Genomic DNA, 17,496 nt, shown 5'->3' on the forward strand with positions numbered 1-17,496 from the left:
GTGTATTTTTCTATAATTTGGGGGGTAAATTAAGCTTTTCGTTATGTCCTAATTTTTTATTATATGAAGCAGAGTTAGAAACTTAACTGCTAGGGGAACAGGACTGAGGAAATGACCAAAAGAGAGAGTTTACAGTGCAGAAGCTGAGCATCAAAAGACGCGCAGTCACTTCCTGTTGATAACTAGTCACCAGGACAGAAAACCCGTGCGTTAGGAAGCGTCGACTGCCATCTCTGCTGAGTGAATCGATGCCTAAAAGTTTGCATTCTTCAAACGTTTTTACGAGCCGCTGCTACAGGGCTCAAGATTCTCCTGTCGATGGTAATTCGGTTTCATTAGACTTCGCCTTTTCTAAGGCACATTTGAAATGGAAAGGTCCCTAGAAGGAATAGTTAGGGTACTAGGTCCTTGTCCCTGGCTGACTGGGGCCCCACGAGATCACGAAACACCTTGGAAATGCAGACCGCCGAAAAAGTGACGGCCACGGCGAGGTACCGGAGAGGACAGGAGGGTGGTGTCCGCTTGCGACTGTTTTCCTTGCGGGAGCTGATCAGTTGATGTTACCGAAGTCCTTTGAGGCCTTAGATCCCTGTGCTTCGGCCACTAAGGCGTTTACTTTAAACAACTTCAGAAGCTAATGAGTTGACTTAGATCTCAGTTTCTGCATTTACTACTTTAAAAAGTAATAGATTTTTTAAATGTCAAAAAGCGAAGGTCCACGATTGTTTTAAGACCGAAGACTTTCAAGGACTTATGCTAGAATATCGAAAAGGATTTCACACCTTATTTTCAAGTGTCCCTGGTGACCGCTGTGGCACTGTCCAGCCCTTTGCAGAACTTGCATTCGGTTTTCTTAGGATGGGGCAATGTTGGCCCAACGGGCCATTCGATAGTGTATTTAGTCCTAAAATTTTTTCTTTGTACAGTCAGTGTTCTGAGATACAAATAAACTTGCTCCTTTTAGCACTGGACACGAAGAGATGGAGTTGCCTATGTACGTAAGTTTTGATGGTTTTTACCTGTGGGAGTAACGGCTAAAAGCGACACACCTAAGAACCCATAGTACTATACCTCATCCACACTACACGCTTAAGGAAAGCAATTCATTAACCTAAGGTTGCTGCCTTTTTACAACAGGTAGAGACGTTAATTTGATATTGGCCAGAAAAGAAACCTAGAAGTTGGCCATTCTTCAATCTTCATTTGAACTGGATATTCTATGGTCTTTTAAACCTGTCTTTTTTCCCCAGCAGCCTTGTTTACCGGTTCAAAAAATGATCACATTTGAAAACCAAAATTCTTAGTGTTAAAAACGTTTGCCAGTCAAACCAGTTTATCAATAAAGAGAAGATTGGAACTCACCAGTTAACTTACAGGGTGTTATTTGACCCATTATACTGTGATGCTTTGGAGGAAATAAAGAATGGATTCAGAGTGTTTCCTTTCACCAGATAATTATATAGAGCTTTTTCAAAAAAATCACGTTTCCGGCCCTTCGCGTGAGCACGTGCCGACACCCAGAAGGACTGCACCTTCAGTTCAGCGTCGACCGGAACTGAGTAACAGCTGGATTTGGAGGGGTGAGGGACAAACATGGTGTGGACCGGGTTTGTCAACAAAAACCTCTACGTCTTTTTTCAAACTTTGGTGTTGGTCAGAATCCCCTTATCAGATTTTGATTCTATCTTAGGTTCGAGGTTGGGTCCAGGCGTCTATACTTCTCAAGCTCCCCAGATAATTCTCACCCCAAAGTGTGAGAAACACACTTGGTTTGGTCCTAACGTGGCATACTAAGATTTCTAGAATCAAAAAAGTCAAGATTACAGTCATGGCTGCTTGTGGCCACTGAGCCTCTTGATTCGAACGCTGAAAGGCAAACTCGTTTCTCAGCCTCCCTCACTGCTAGAGCCTGGGCTACGCCAATCACATGTCACATGTGCCCACGTGGGATTGGGACTCCCAGAGCTGAAAAGTGAAGAAACAGACGTTCCCAGGATCATCCGGTGGGCGTGAAGGTGAAGGGGGCGGGAAGGTTCCTTATCTGAGCTTTAATTTGTCTTAAAAGGGAGGCAATAATACCTTATAGGGCATAATGAAGATTACATGAGATGACACATTTAGGCAATCAGTACAAAACCCAGCAATAAATGATGGTCGCCATTACTGTTGACCCCTGGCTGGTAGGCTCGCTCAGGCAGCTTTTGTAGACAGACACACTCATTTCTTAACGACCTCAGAAAATTCCTGATTAGGACTCTTGGAGGCACGTAATAGAAACCCAACTCAAACTGGCGTAAGCAAAAAAGATCGTTTGTTCACGCCCGTAAAGTCCAGAAAGTAGCCTTGGCTTGAGGTACAACTGGATCCGGATGCACGAATTACGTCACCAGGATTCCTTCCCGGTTCCTCGGCCTGCTTTCCTTTGTGTGGACGTCACCGTCGGGCGGGCTTTCCCGGAGGTAATGGACGTGGGTTGCAGCACCTCTGAAGTGACATCGGCTAAGCTCCCAATGAAAAGAGAGCTGCCTTCCCCACCCATCCCAGCCCAAGCCCAAGGACTGATGCCAATTGGCTCAAAAGACCAGCTTTGGTTACGTGTTCCCCCCTGAACCAATCATGCGGTCAGGAGACACAACACCCAGTAAGTAGCCCGGGCTGGTTCACATCCTCAGCGCTGGAGCCAAAGAGTGGGTTAAGCCCGATCTAAACCACATAGACAGACTTGGAGGTCACGCCCACGGGGTATGAGCTGCCATGTGGGGCTGATCCCACAGAGTAGGGTTTGCCCAGCAGACATATGCCTGTTGAGACCACCCTCCAGGTTTGCTGCCTGTGGGGCTCATCAGATGGTACTTTGTTGTGGAGCAGCTTAAGAAAAGGCTCAGGGCACCCCAAGCTCTGAGGCCATCTGCTGGCTGCCCACAAGGCTTAGCCGGCAAAGGAGTCTCCGGTGATACACAAGTTGAGTGAGCCGAGGTCCCAGGAAGTCACCAGGGTGGGGCAAGTGGTGTTCCCCAGGTTAATGTGTACTGAGATTTGGTGCCAATGCTGAACCTGTGACCTCTTGCAAAATTCTGAGATCACACCTCGGTCAGCCACCGCTCACCTTGGGTCTGCAGACCCCCGAAATTTGTTCAAGAAATACTGCATCTTGGGGCAGCCACCTGATTGTCTCCAGAGGTGTAGGAGTAGGATGACTGTTGATTGATGCTAAAAGAGCCTCCTGCCAAGAGGGCTGGGTGGGGCTGGTTGCCCAGCAACAAAATTGCCACCTACAATTTGCAGTTGGGTGGGGTAGGCAGAGCTCACTGGGCCAATGCAGATTCAGAACTGGCCACGTAGGGGCAGGCTCAACATGTAAGATGGTGCTCCCCGCAGGCTGCATTGGAGGAGGCTCAACAAAAGGACAATAGCAGCCGTCCCTACAGTCCTCGCCCTGACGCCTCACAACTCAGTCTTTCCTGGTCTGTCTCTGGCACCTCCCGAGCTGCTGACCCTCCGCCGGCGCCCAGGGCAAGTGTCTGCAAATGAGTGAGTCTGTGCACCGGCCCTTCAGGGGAACATTCGGGTTTTCGGGTTTCTTACATCTTACCTGGAAGTCAGGATCCCCACTGGTTTTCACAGCCAGATTTTGTGGGGACTCCTCTTCCTGGGACTGGAACCCCAGGCTGGAAAGCTTCGGTGTGGGGCTGGGACCTCTTTCTCCTCTGGGGAGACCTCTGCAGCCGAGATATCCCACCCGATGCCTGGCCGCCACACGTGGGTGCAGGACTGGCCTGTTTCAAGTCTCCACCCCTCCTACCAGTCGCGAGGTGGCCTCTTCTTTATATCCTTAGTTTTAGGTGTTCCGTTCAGCTAGACTTCAGACGGTGGTCCAGGTTGATTGTTCTATAATTTAGTTTTAATTTTAATGCAGTTACGGGAGGAGCGTTTACCTACTTCACCAATTTTCTAATAAGAATACCAGTGTTTTGTTTATATTACCCACCCACCTGTCAGTTCACCCCAGGTTTACTAACGTTAGTGTCTGGCCATTGCAAATCCCCTTTTCCGCTGTGTCTTCAAGTCCATTTCTCATGAATCGTTGGGTGGACGGGGTAAGGAGGGAGCAGGTGCACACTGTCATGCTCTGGAGATGATTCGGCCAGGGCACGTTCTACCCAGTCGGATGGCACTGCTTGTTTCCCACTCATTTGCTTCCATCACATCCTCTGACATCGAGCAGTACGCTTAGCACGAAGTGAATGAGAAACGAGGCTGTCGCAGTGCATTCACTCCCTTCCGCTTCAATTTATAAATCACAATACGGTTCAAAATGATTTATTTAGCTTTCCATTTACAAACAAGACAAGGGAAAAAAAGGAAATAAAAAGAAGTATGAAGAATTGCCAGCTTCAACCCAATCAATAGCAAGGACGCTTGCCTGATGCTGCCAGTTAATCATGTATCTTGGATAGGTGTCCAAAGTCTGAGGCAGCCCTCGAGAGAGATTAGCCAGAGCGGGGCCGAAAACCCGCAAATCACACAACTCAGTGGAAGTCGAAGGGAAATGGGAGATTCTCAGATTCATCCCCCTGAGCACCTGGATATCTGGGTCTGGAGGAGTGCCAGGGACAAGTGTAGTGGGATGGATGGTGGTCCCCAAAAGACATGTCCACCTGGGACCTCAGAATGGGACCTGATTCGAAATAAGGATTGTTGCCAATGTAATTAAAGTAAGGATCTCAAGATGAGATCGCCCTGGATTTAGGGTGGGCCTTTCATCCAATGACTGAACTCCTTAAAAGAGAAAAGAAAGGAAGATTCGAAACACAAAGACACACAGGGAAGAAGGTCCCGTGAACATGGAGGCAGAGATTGGAGTTACGTTGCCACAAGCCAAAGAACTCTGCAGCTCTCAGAAGCTGGAAGAGGTGAACATGGCCGATACCTTGATTTCAGACTTATCTCTGCAGTTGTGAGAGATAAACTCTGCTGTTTTAAACCGTTAAGTTTTGCAGCAGCTTTAGGATAGGAAGCAAATTCACCTTCACTTCTTCGAGCCTCAGGTGGGGTCTGGTGTTGTCTACGTCTAGTTAACCATCGTCGGCAAAGGCATCAGGGAGCTCCTACGCTCACCAGAAGCTCTGTGGGTTTCTAGTCTCTGCTCCATAACGGTCCTCTGAAAACAGACAAACAAACAACAGAGGTATCATTATCAAAGAAGGTAAGATATTCTGATCAGACAAAAATTTAAAGTCAAAAAAACAAACAAACACTACAATCAGTAAAAGGCCTGACAGGGAGTGATTAAAAATGGATTTTTTTTTTTTATGTGTTGTCAAGTGGAGGCAGTTCTCGAATAAATAGTTGTTTGTAATTAGCAATCGAATACGTTGCCATCTTCCTGCTGGCCCTGTAAGTGGCAATTAAATAATTTGTAAATGTATCATTCTAAAGAGAATAAAAGGCCGGGTTTTTTCCTTACATAGGTAACTAGTCCTAAATGGGCTTTGTTTATACTCCTCGAAAGCAATTGAGCCTCAGTGTGGGCAGTAATGACATTAATTTAGATGTTAATAATACAAATTATACTTATTAGAGTATGAGCTTTGGTTCTCAATTGTAATGCAGATAAGGGTTTAGGAGTCCTTTAGATAAACTCAGTAACTATAGCCAAAAAAAAAAGGCAATAAAAGCTAGTCAAGTATTCGGTAATGGAAGAAAAAAAGAAATATAAGAAAAAAAAAACTGCTACATTTGGATGAACCTATGGTTTGTCTGCCTAGAAAACTGTTTCCTGTTATAGTTCTAGTTTCTGTACCTCAAGGAAAGACATAACGAAGAAGGAGGAGGTCGTGAGGACAGTTAAACCGATTGACCCCTGTCTGCCGCGTTCATCGCGCTCCCACGATGTGCGGGGCTCTGGTTTAGGGATGCAGAAATGACTGCGCCACGGTCCTCAGCTCCGCAGCCTGATGGAAGAGCCGGGGACACAGAAACAGCTGTCACAATGCAGCGTGGGACAGGGAGATGCACAGGACGTCAGAGGTCACGGAGCAGAGTCCCCAGGCCCCCCAAGGAGTGAGCCGAGAATAAAACCCAGAGAGAGAGAGAGAGAGAGAGAGGGCGGCGGAGAAGGGACGGTGGTGTTGCTGTCACGTTTAGGAGAGACCGGTTTGGAAGGAAGGAGCCGTGCAGCCTCCCTCCAGAGAGCTGAAAATCCACTGAAAAAATCTACCGAAGGCTGCAGTTAGAGGACGCTGTCTAGGGATCGGCCTTGGACAAACAGGAAGAGGAATCCCACAGCCTCCAAAATATAGAGAAAAAGAAGTGAGGGTGGTTATGGGTAGAGATACATTTTTAGGTAAAGTTCAGGCAGTTAAGAAATTATACCTGGCATACTTATTTGCTGAGGCAGAGATTTTTTTAACCTTCTGGGTGTTGAGAATCTGATGAAAACTGTGGATGTTTCGCTCCTCAAAAATGCACGTTACCCAAATTTTTACATCTAATTTCAGTTTCCCAATGTTCCGGGTCCCAAACATGGACCCTTTGTAGAGAGCCCGCATTCCACTCTGATGAGACAGGTCGTCCTTCGCTGACCCGAGGGCGTCAGAGGCGGGAAGGTTTGGGATGAACTCCAAAGGGCGAGCAAGGGGGACCTGACGGAGAGAGCAGGAGGCAAGGCGGGCTGTCACCTCGACCCAGGCTGGGCGTTAAGTGGAAAGCCTGTGAGGGGACGCAAGCGAGTAACGCAAATGCCACACGGGGTGGGCGGAGGAGCCGCCGAGAGGGGACCCACAAGCTGGGAGGTAGGGCCGCACCAGCGGGAAGGGGAGCTGCCTCGCCTTATGCAAAACTAAAGCGTGCTTGACAAGGAGAGGCCTTGCTGGAGGCGGGCGCCGCAGTCAGCCCTTCGGATCTGTGAGACGTCGTCTCAACCCGCTTGCTCTGTGCGGCCTCCTTCCCGGCTCCTCTCCTCGTCTCGCTCCACACACAGACCGTCTCTTCCGTACTTACAAACAAAACCACAGTAACAATGAACCTTCCTTCAAGGACGAGGTCAGGAATAGGAGCATAGCTCATCTGTTACAGAAAGCCTAAGACAGACACGAATGCGAAGACGGCTTTTCGAATCAGTGAGGGGGGTGGAGGGTAGATTGCTCCATAAATGCCGTTGACACTCCTGGGTGAACATATGGGAGAAATAATAGACTGGGTCTTTGTCTCACACTGTAAAGCGAAACAAATTCCAGACGGAGTGAATATTTTCTAATGTAAAAAAAATGAAGCCGTAGATATGGAAGGAAACGTGGGAGAATTTACTTTCATTATCTCAGAATGGGCAAGGACTCCCTAAGGAGAACATAATATCCAGAAGCCCTAAAATAAAGCATCGATAAATTGGACTATATTAAAGAAACTGCACAGAAAGCACAGTCAAAAGACAAATGAATATTTGCAACCCATATCACAGACAAAAGGCGAACATTCTGAACCTTTGACTAGCTGATAAAAGGCAACAAGAAAAAAAATCAGCAAGCCAATAGCTAAATAAGCAAGGGTTATGAATACACGATTCACAGAAACGAAATTGTTTTAAACCTAGGGAAAGGAACTCAGCCTTACTCATAAGAAAGAAATGCAAACTAAAACTACAATGAGAAGCCATTTTTCATCATCAGCAGAAGTCGAAAAAAAGTCACAACACCCTGTGCTGCCCACGATGGTGGGGAATGCATTATCTCATCCACTGCTGGTGGGAATGCAAATTCGTGTGCCTCTTCGAAGAGCAATTTACTGTATCCACAGAAATTACATACCACAGAACCGTAATTCCATGGCTAGGAACTTATCCTATAAATAGACCCACACGGGTGTAAAATAACGTGTCGGTTTTAATTCAACGTGGTTTGTGATAGCAAGAGCGTGGGGCCGACCTCCATGCCCATCAGCAGAGGACTGGTGAAGTCCCCCTACTGGGGCATGACACTGCTGTTTAAATGGGTGTGTTGGTTCCATATATCCTGAGTGTGTGTGTGTGTGTGTGTGTACGCGCACGTGTGTGTGCGCGTGTGTGTATACTCCAAAATATATTAAGTGAAAGTACTGAGGTACAGAATAATAAAAATAACAAAAAAAGAAAAAAATAGGGAAGGAAGGAAAGGAGGGAGAGAGAAACACACAATAAGAGTGTCTGTGTGTGTGTGTGTGTGTGTGTGTGTGTGTGTCAGACTAGCTCTGTAAGTGTAATCAAGTAACTCATCAGAGTGATTGCTTCTGGGCCTCTAGGAAAGAAAATTGAATAACTGGGGTAATAAAACGAGAGAGGCATGCCTGTTGGTACCTTTTCAATTTTGCGATTTTTCAATTACTGTTTCTTAAAAAGCATTAATATTTAGTGAACGAGGCTTGCCCTCCCGGGAGCGGCCCGTTTGGGCTTCTCGGGAGCGGAGTGAGCCCTGGCGTCTGCATCCTGACGCTGACCTCGGGAGGCGGCCGCAAGCAGGGAGAGACGGGCGGTCCTCCACTTTAAATTCCGGTTTATTTCGGTGACAGAACCGCCCCCTCCCACCCCGCGGCATGAAATATGGTCATTGTTCCACCTTGCAACCGTGAGGGACAGGGTCCTGGAACGTCCGGCTCAAAAATGCCTTGCTCGGCGCCCCCAGGCCAGGGGGCGCCCCTCTCTGTCGCTCTCCTGCGGACTCCGGTCGCACTGTCAGGAGCTCACCACTGTGTCATCCTCGCCCCACACCCGGGTCCTGAGTCCCGTGGAAACCCCCTTCTCTTTTTCCTTAGTGTTATCCCCACGGACTGCAATAGATCCTCAGCACAATTTGTAGGAGGGAGGGAGAGAGGGGTGGGTGGGGGTGCGGATGGATGGATGGATGATGGATGATGGATGGATGGATGGATGGATGGATGGTGGATGATGGATGGATGGACGGACGGACACAATCATGCATGGAGAAAGACTATTTTGGCTTCCTAAATATTAGTAGTAAAAACTTATTTTTTTGCAGAAGTCGAGGTAAAAGCTGGAAATGTCAGCGGTACCACAAGGGGGCACTAGAGTTCCACATGGGTTCCCACTGCCAAGAGAAGCCGGCTCCACTGGGTGTCCCGACCTGGGCCGGCGCCTGGTGGCAGGTGCCTGGCTGAGACCGGAGGGGCCGGGAGACACGGCCGGAACCGAGGACTGTGGGGGAGCCCCTGGGAGGGGGCTGCAGCGGGGACTGTAGCACGGAAGACTCCCCCTCGCGCCCCTGGGCAGCACCCCGCCCCTGCCCAGGGAGCCGTACCCAAACGATATTGTTTCCTCACCCCAATCTTCCTCCTCCGCTCAGTAAGCAGAATGCTCAGGCTCACAGTACGGGGATTTCATTCCCCGCTGAACCCCGCCTTCCTCGTTCCGTCACAGTAGAGCGGTCGTAAATATTATCACTGTTTTCCCTTTTTCTTCCCACAAGGTCACTGAAACTTTCATTCCAGGTATCGTAGATTTCCGTGTAGAATGGGGAGAAAGAAAAAAATCCTTTGAAATTTCAAGTGTGTGTGTGTATATATATGTACACACATACACACACACACACACACACCTCCTGCGAGGGCCTGGGAAATGTAACCATGGAAACTAGAGCATGCCTGTAACCATGGAGACCTATTTAAGCCAGCTGTGCCATAACCATCTAGAAGCTTGTGTGGTGACGGCTGTCAGAAGGATAGTTAATGTAGTTGGGTGATTTCAAGTGCTTCGCAGACGTTTGGGTAATTTCTGGGTGGTGCCCATACTTTAAAATGCTGGAAAGCCTTCCGACGGGACTTTCTCCGTTACGCTAATTTCTAAGGGGCCCCCAAACTCTTCTCCCTCATTCTCTTACCACAGCTGCAGGGCCATCGGCCCGTCTGTCAGTCAGTCAGCAAACACGCTCATCACCTCGGTGTGCCAGACACTGTGCCGGGTCCCAGTAGATGCTCGGCGCAGACAGCGTGCGTCATCTGTCCCATCAGCTTTCACGCCGAGGCAAGTCCCCGAGTCAAGGGTCCGTTTATCAAAAAGCCTTCTTTACCAGAACCCACCCGAATTTGCCCTGTGTTTCCCCGGAGACGTGACGTAGACGTGTCGCCGGCCAGCGTCACGGCAGCGCTTCCCCGAGTCAGGTCACCCTGTGCAGCCCACGTCCGCGGGTCTGTCCCTGGGGTGGCACCACCCCACCGGCACCCCTGCAGCCACAGCTTCCAAGGCCCGGTGACAGACAGTCAGGTTCGCGGGCCCCCTCGTTGTGGTGGGTTTTGCGTACCAGTGTGGCTAAAAGGCGGGGAGCCGGAGTCGGGTCCCCCGCGTCTGCCACTTTCCTGCGTGTGACCCCAGGCGAGGGACTAGACTCCTCTGAACCTGAGGCTTCCTCGCGCAGAAAAGGGAGATGAAGCCTTCGGGCGACTCAGAGGGAACTGCGCACAGCCGCGCAGATTTAAAATGCTGCCGGGTTTCACGTTCCGGGCCTGACGCGCCCGCCCCGGCACCTGCCTGTCCTGAGCCCCTTCTCCCGTCTCACGCAACAGCCGGTCCACGTCTTTACAACCTCCGGTGGGCGCCCGGCACCCTCTGGGTCCGCAGATAATCACGGGGGATGGCGACAGCGCGGTGCTCATCACACGCCAGGCGCGTCCTGAGCCCTTCGCGTGCTGGAACGTGTCGAATTCGTACGACCGTCCAGCAGCGTCGCCGTCGCACAGGCAGGGACGCCGAGGGCCCTGGCGTTTACGCGGGTTTCCCGCGGGCGTAAGCGCGGGAAAGGCGGGCAGAGCGGCCCCCCAGCCGAGCCGCGGCCCAGCGTCAGAGGGCTGTGCTCCCGAGCCCACTGTGGAGGCAGAGCCCGCCGGCCCCCCGGACGCCCCCCAACGGCCGCCGTGCCGCCCCTTCGCTTGCTGCCGCTGGCCGGCGTCGCCCCCAGCGCCTCTCCCCACGCACGGCCCTCGTCAGCATGTCGGAGGCCAAGGTCAGCCTTCCTCCGGCCGGGCCCGCTTGGCTTCGACTTCTCTGCCCCCTCGATCACCCCGTCCTTCTTGGCCTTCGCTCCTTCCTCTCATTTGGAACCTCCTTCTCAGTATGTTCATCAATTCGAGCGTGTCCTGTCTTATTTCTTTTTTTTCTTTTAAAGAAAAAAGTGACCCCGTTTGTCATCGTCTCGCCTTTCGTTACGGCCAAGCCCTCAGGATGTTCTCTCTTGTCTTCGGGCTTCCACGACACACTTCCCCTGCGTCCGGTGGGCCCTGCTCCCCGGTGGCCCCGGAGTCCTCGCCCTGCTGCTCCTCCGCATTTAACTCTGCGGGTCGCGTTCCCCTCTTCAAAACACCCCCCACGCGGAGACCGGCTCCTGCTCCTCCGCCCTCCGGCTCTTCCCCTCCGTCCCCTCTGCTGGCTCCTCCCGTGTGGCCCGTTCCTTGCCATCCGGGTGTCTCTGGGGAGCCTTAACCTGCGCCCCCTCTCTGGGAACTGTCAGCGTCGTGTCTGGATCTTGAGCCGGAAATCTCTTCCGAGCTTCACGGCAGTAGATAACAGTGAGTAGGGACCGTCCCGACCTGGAGAGCCGCGGGCTCCTCATCTTCGGCACGTCACCGCCACCCGCCCAGGAGCCCCGGCCACCACACCGGGAGCCGTCCTCCAGCTGCCCCCGCTCGCCCGCGTCACGAGGACCTCTTTGGTGACATCGCGAACGTCCTCCCGTCCCCTCCACCGCTGCCTTGGGCCAGGCTCTCGCTCCTCTCCTCAACACACTGAGATCGCTTCCCGACCCATCTCCCTCGATCTTAGGCCGCAACCCTCACCAACCATAACGATGCCGGCGAGGTCTCCCTAACACGCGTACCGGCCCATGGCTCAGAGGTCCCCGAACGGCCTCAGAGCCAACAAAATGAAAGTAATTCCTTCGCATGACAGGAAAGGCCCTCCCGGACCTGGCCGCCGCCTCTCCCTCCAGCCCCGGCAGCTGCCTCTACGGCGCGCGGGCCACGGCCTTTCCCGCACTGTGGCTACGATATCGGACTGGCCGGAATGGCCCCAAGCGTCAGGCTTCCTCGCTGGACTCGTTCATCTTTTCTCTCTGGAACCGCTTCCCCAGTGTGTCCGCCAGACAAACTCCTCATCTGTGTCCTCTGCTTTCCCCTGGACATTGCCCGTGCTCCTCCTACCCTCCCCCCCTCCTCCCCCTCTTCTTCCCCCTCCCCCTCCCTCTCCTCCCCCCTCCTCCTCCCCCTCCCCTTCCTCCCTCCCTCGCGTCCCGACCTCCCTCTCACTTTTCTGCATGCTCCCGTCCAGCCATTAGCTCATCACCTTATGATCGTTTGGTCCATCTCCCTTCCTAGACTTATTTTCTCCTTCGAGGCAAATACTATTTAGTTTTTGCCCTGGTATTTTTTGTTCCTCCAGGGCCCAGCAAAACAGCTTCACAGTAGCAGGCATTTATTGCATATCAGATGTTAACATTGTTATCAACAGGATGGCGGAGACACCCCCCTGGCAGCTAGCTCCTTCCATCGTCGTCACCATTTGGCACCGGGAAGCACACGACGTGTCATGACGAGAGGGGCCTAGACTCCAGGCCGTGAGCACACGACGACGTACAGGAGTGCCGGAAGCTGAGCATCGAGAACAGCACAGTTATTAACCGGCTCCAACGGAGTCGGTAAAAACCAGCAGAGAGCGCACGGAATGCCGTCGATAACTAAACAGGGGGAGCGGCGCCCGCAGCGGCGTCGGGGCACAGGGGTGAGTACGTGGAGACACCCCCCCCCCCCGTGCGACATAAACCTGCTGGCGTGCACGCCTCACCCCACCACACGCCAGGTGAGGGGCCCGGTCTCTTCAAACGCCGACGTCCTGCGAATGAAGGCGTTAAGCCCAGACGCGCGACGGAATCTACCGCCTCATGAGTGTACGTTACACGCGAACTAAATACCGGGACGGACAGCTCCTCCGAGCCCCGCCCGGCCCCCGCACGCGGGGGTCCCCTGCGCCTCCCAGCGCCACGGACAGCTCCTCCGAGCCCCGCCCGGCCCCCCGCACGCGGGGGTCCCCTGCGCCTCCCAGCGCCACGGACAGCTCCTCCGAGCCCCGCCCGGCCCCCGCACGCGGGGGTCCCCTGCGCCTCCCAGCGCCACGGACAGCTCCTCCGAGCCCCGCCCGGCCCCCGCACGCGGGGGTCCCCTGCGCCTCCCAGCGCCACGGACAGCTCCTCCGAGCCCCGCCCGGCCCCCGCACGCGGGGGTCCCCTGCGCCTCCCAGCGCCACGGACAGCTCCTCCGAGCCCCGCCCGGCCCCCGCACGCGGGGGTCCCCCCTGCGCCTCCCAGCGCCACGGACAGGTCTGCGCTCGTCCCTCGCTCGACCCCGCCCCACCAAGCCCCTCGCTACACTCGGTGCTACGCACGCCACTCCGCCCCGGAGCCGAGCCCCGGAGGCTCCCTCTGCCCAGCCAAGGCAGCACGGCTGCACCAGCAGCAACTTACAGTATCTAGACGCCCTCGAAGAGACGTCTGCTCGCTCTCCCGATCTCGCAACGGCCTTAGTCACGGCAGCCAAGAGGGGGAAGCAACTCGACTGTCCCTCGGTGGACGAAAGAATAAACAAAAGTGGTGTATATTACATGTATGTGTGTGTACACACACACACGCACACACACGCACACACACACGCACACACACGCACACAACAGAATGATTCCGCCTTACGAAAGGAAGGAAACCCTGACCCGTGCTACGATATGGACAGACCTCGAGGGAGTTCTGCTGAGTGAAATAAGCCAGGTAAATGGACAAACACTGTCATTCCACTAGTGCAGGTGCCTGGAGCAGTTAAATTTGCAGACAGGTGGGCAAATGGTACGAGCCCGGGGCTGGAGGGAGGGTGGGCAGAGGGCGTGGTGTTTGATGGGTTCAGAGTTTCAGACTCGCAAGATTAATCTGGAGATCCGTCTTACAACAATGTCCATGTACTGACCTGTGAAGATGGTAAATTTTATGGTGCGTGGATTTTTACCACAATTTTTTTTAAAGTTAAAATTGAAAACAAAATATTATTTAAAAGCCGGCAGAACGCAAGCAGCGTGCAGTGCGAATGGACCCTGGTCCCTGCGAGCCCCGCGGGGCAGGCAGGCTGCACACGCCCGGAGCCGCGGCCGGTCCCCGCCTCTCCCGCTCATCTGCCGCCGTCACCTTCGGGCAGGTCCCTGCCCCCTCCCTCTTTCTCCCCCTCCTCTTGTTCTGTCCTCCACCGTTTCTCAAGTCTGAGAAGCCTTCGTCCATTCATTGCTCAGTGTGTTTAGGTGCCAGAGACAGAACAGACGCTGAGGACGTTAGGAAGCAAAGACCTCGTGGGAAGGACATCGATAGCTCGCGGGGCTCCTGCGAGGGCCAGAGCCAGGCTCCCACGCTCGGCAGCCGGGGACAGCGCTCACGACAAGGCCTTACAGACTCTGCAGTCGCTATGGACACTGGACCTCACCGCTTCCTCCTCTGCGGACACCGGACGCCGGTTGCTGCCACGGTCCTTGTCATCGCCCGTCACCGGAACAGGCTCTGCCCTGCGCCTGCCTCGTCCAAATACCAGCTTCCCCGTCCAAGTCCGGGGAAATGTACCCGACGGCTCGTGCCCTCATCTGCATTCAGGGAAGGCCGGGCAAGCAAGACTGCTACCTTCTCATCCGCGGTGGCCACGGGCTCTGCTCAGGCAGGGGGAGGGACGTCAGAGGTTGGCCGGTCGGCGGGGCTGGCGTGCTCTGGGGTCCCCTCACGTCTCCTTCTCTTCAGCAAGCTGGATCCGTCACCCGACGGCCAGTTCGTTTTCCCGGCTACGTGGTGGTACTTGCCTGGCCGTCTTAGACTTTAGCGGTAGGATTGCCAGGTGTAGCAAATAAAAATACAACACACCCAGTTAAATTTGAATTTCAGACAAACAGTGAACTTTTTAGTATGAGTAGGTCTTCTACAATATTTGAACCAGACTCATACTAAAAAGGGTCTGCTGTTTATCTGAAAATCGAACTTAACTGGACAGTCTGCGTTTCTGCTGACTGGTTATCCTCAGGAGTATCTTTTCTCGGTAACATGCCACTTCGTGACCACGTACCGGGGCCTGGCTTCCTGGGAACGCCAACCGTGCTACTGCAAAACCCATATTCACGACAGCAGCCTCACCGCCTCTTCCTGGTTTTGAATGTCAAGAATTGGAAATCACCCAGCCTTTCTCCCTGCTTTCTTCCTATAACAGATTTCCACGTTCTCCAAATCAGATGTGTGCCTAGGGCCAACCAAGGTGAAGCTCGTGTCTCAGAGAAAGCGCAGGAGAGAAGCACATTGAGTTTTATTTTTTAATTTTATTTGTATTTGTTCTATTTTTTAGGTGAGGCCACCCTTGGTTGACCTCACAGATGGCAAGGACCTTGTCAGCTTACGACCCCTTATCTTTTATTTTAATTTTTTATGCCTACAGCACCTGGTCTTCCTAGGCGGTCTCCCATCTAATTACTAACCAGACCTGACCCTGCTTAGCTTCCGACATCAAATGGGATCAGCCTTGTTTAGAGCGGCATGGCCGTAGAAGCACATTAAATTTTAAAAACTGATTATCCAGTTGCAATAAAAAAAAGAGTAAGCAGTGCAGAGAGGTTTCATACATTTTTTATGCTAGGCTCTCTGGGTTTCTGGGACCCCGAGTTTGCTGACTCACGCTTAACAAGGCTTTAATAGGAAGTGAGACTATAAAGCAATGAAACTGACTTTCATGTGTGGCGTGTGAAAATGGTCTCTGTGACTTGACAATTACTGTTGTTCTCACCACCTACGTAGCAAGCTGGATGCGTTGCCCAACTGCCAATTTGTTCCTTTAATGTGAAAAAGCCAATGATTTTCAAAGCCACCGCGTTTCAATATATGATACACAAAAGGTATTGGACTATTTCCTAATGTTATTTAAAATCATAAAAAAACACAAACGAGGCACTTGACTTTGCCAGATTCTTCTAAGGCCACACACACACACAGACTTCACTCACCCGGGTCTTACATGAAGAATAATTAGACCTTCCCAAACCAACGTTGGCTTTTTCTGGGCTTCCAGACAAACCACAGCAGATATTTCAAAGGACAGAAATTGAATGGTGTCTTTTAGAGCTGGCGTGAACGTCAGAATATATTTCATGAGCTGGAAGGATCGGGTCCGTGGAAGAGAACTAATTCATGTATTTGCTTAAATAAAACTTTTTTCAGTTCCTCAAACACACCTTGTCCTCCCAACTTTGGGGCCTTTGTGTGTGCCGTCCCCTCCTCCTTGCCTCGTCTAGCTGACGCCTGTACGTCTCTGCCCAAAATCATTTCCTCAAGAAAAAGTCAGTTCCCTGACCCTGAGTCAAGGCTCCTTTTCAAGCTTTCAGAGTTAACTCTGCCGTTTCTTCATAGGTTTTATCACGGTTTTTAAAGATATAGTTAGATTCCAGAATGAATCAAAAATGGTACCCTCTAAGAGTTTTTTCCATATTTCTTCCTTCAGACTCACTTCCTATTCACTTTGCCCCCTGGGAGCCTCTCGTAAGGTCCTATTCTATTATTATAAATAAGTAATTTGTCTCCCCGCATGACAGGCAGCAGCGGGCCCTTCCCCGTCAGTCAGGAGAGAGGAAAGCCGACCGAGGTCAGGGTCTTGATCTCTCGCAGAGGTCGTTACTGCTAATGGCCATCTCTCACCGCTCAGCCATGAACTTCAAGAACCGGTCAGAGATGATGGAATCACAACTAACGAGCAGCCTCGTGGCCCGAGGGAGTCATTAACTGTTTCTGCATAATTTTTAAATCTGCTTTTCGATACCACATATAATTTCATGTAAGTGCACATTATCTGTGCTTTCAACCCTGGGGTGCAGTGTTTTTGCTTTTTTTGGTTTTCTGTCCTGCTTGATTTCTTCCTTCCTTTCATTTTCTTCTTCTTCCTCCTCCTGCTCCAACCACCATCCATTTCCACAGCAACGCACACACGAGCCACATCACCAAGAAACATGCTTTCAGTCTCTGGCCATGACACCCTGAACGAGCCCAATGTCTTCTGATCTCGGAAGCTACGCAAGGTCAGTCCTGGTTAGTACTTAGATGGGAGACCACCTAGGAAAACCAGGTGCTGTAGACGTTAAAGAAAAAAAAACTATATATATTCACTCATATTTTTTTCCAGGCTCATGAAATCACATCTAGAGATTTGGAAGATGTTTTTGTCTTTTTTTTTTTTTTTTTTGCTTGCTTTACAAAAGCAAGATCATAATATATACGGTTTTCTGCACCTTTCTCTTCTCATTCAACAATACCTCGTGGAAATCTCTCCAAGTCAATTGGTCTAGATTTAATCTGGTATTTCTAATGGCTGAATAGTAATTCGTGTTGTGGGTACGCTGTAAATTATTCAGCCATGGGCTTCGTTTCCAGCTTCATGTCACAATGAATAATGCTACAATAGTGTCCACGAACG

This window comes from Rousettus aegyptiacus, unplaced genomic scaffold, assembly GCF_014176215.1.
Source record: "Rousettus aegyptiacus isolate mRouAeg1 unplaced genomic scaffold, mRouAeg1.p scaffold_m13_p_11, whole genome shotgun sequence".
NCBI classification, from domain to species: Eukaryota; Metazoa; Chordata; class Mammalia; order Chiroptera; family Pteropodidae; genus Rousettus; species Rousettus aegyptiacus.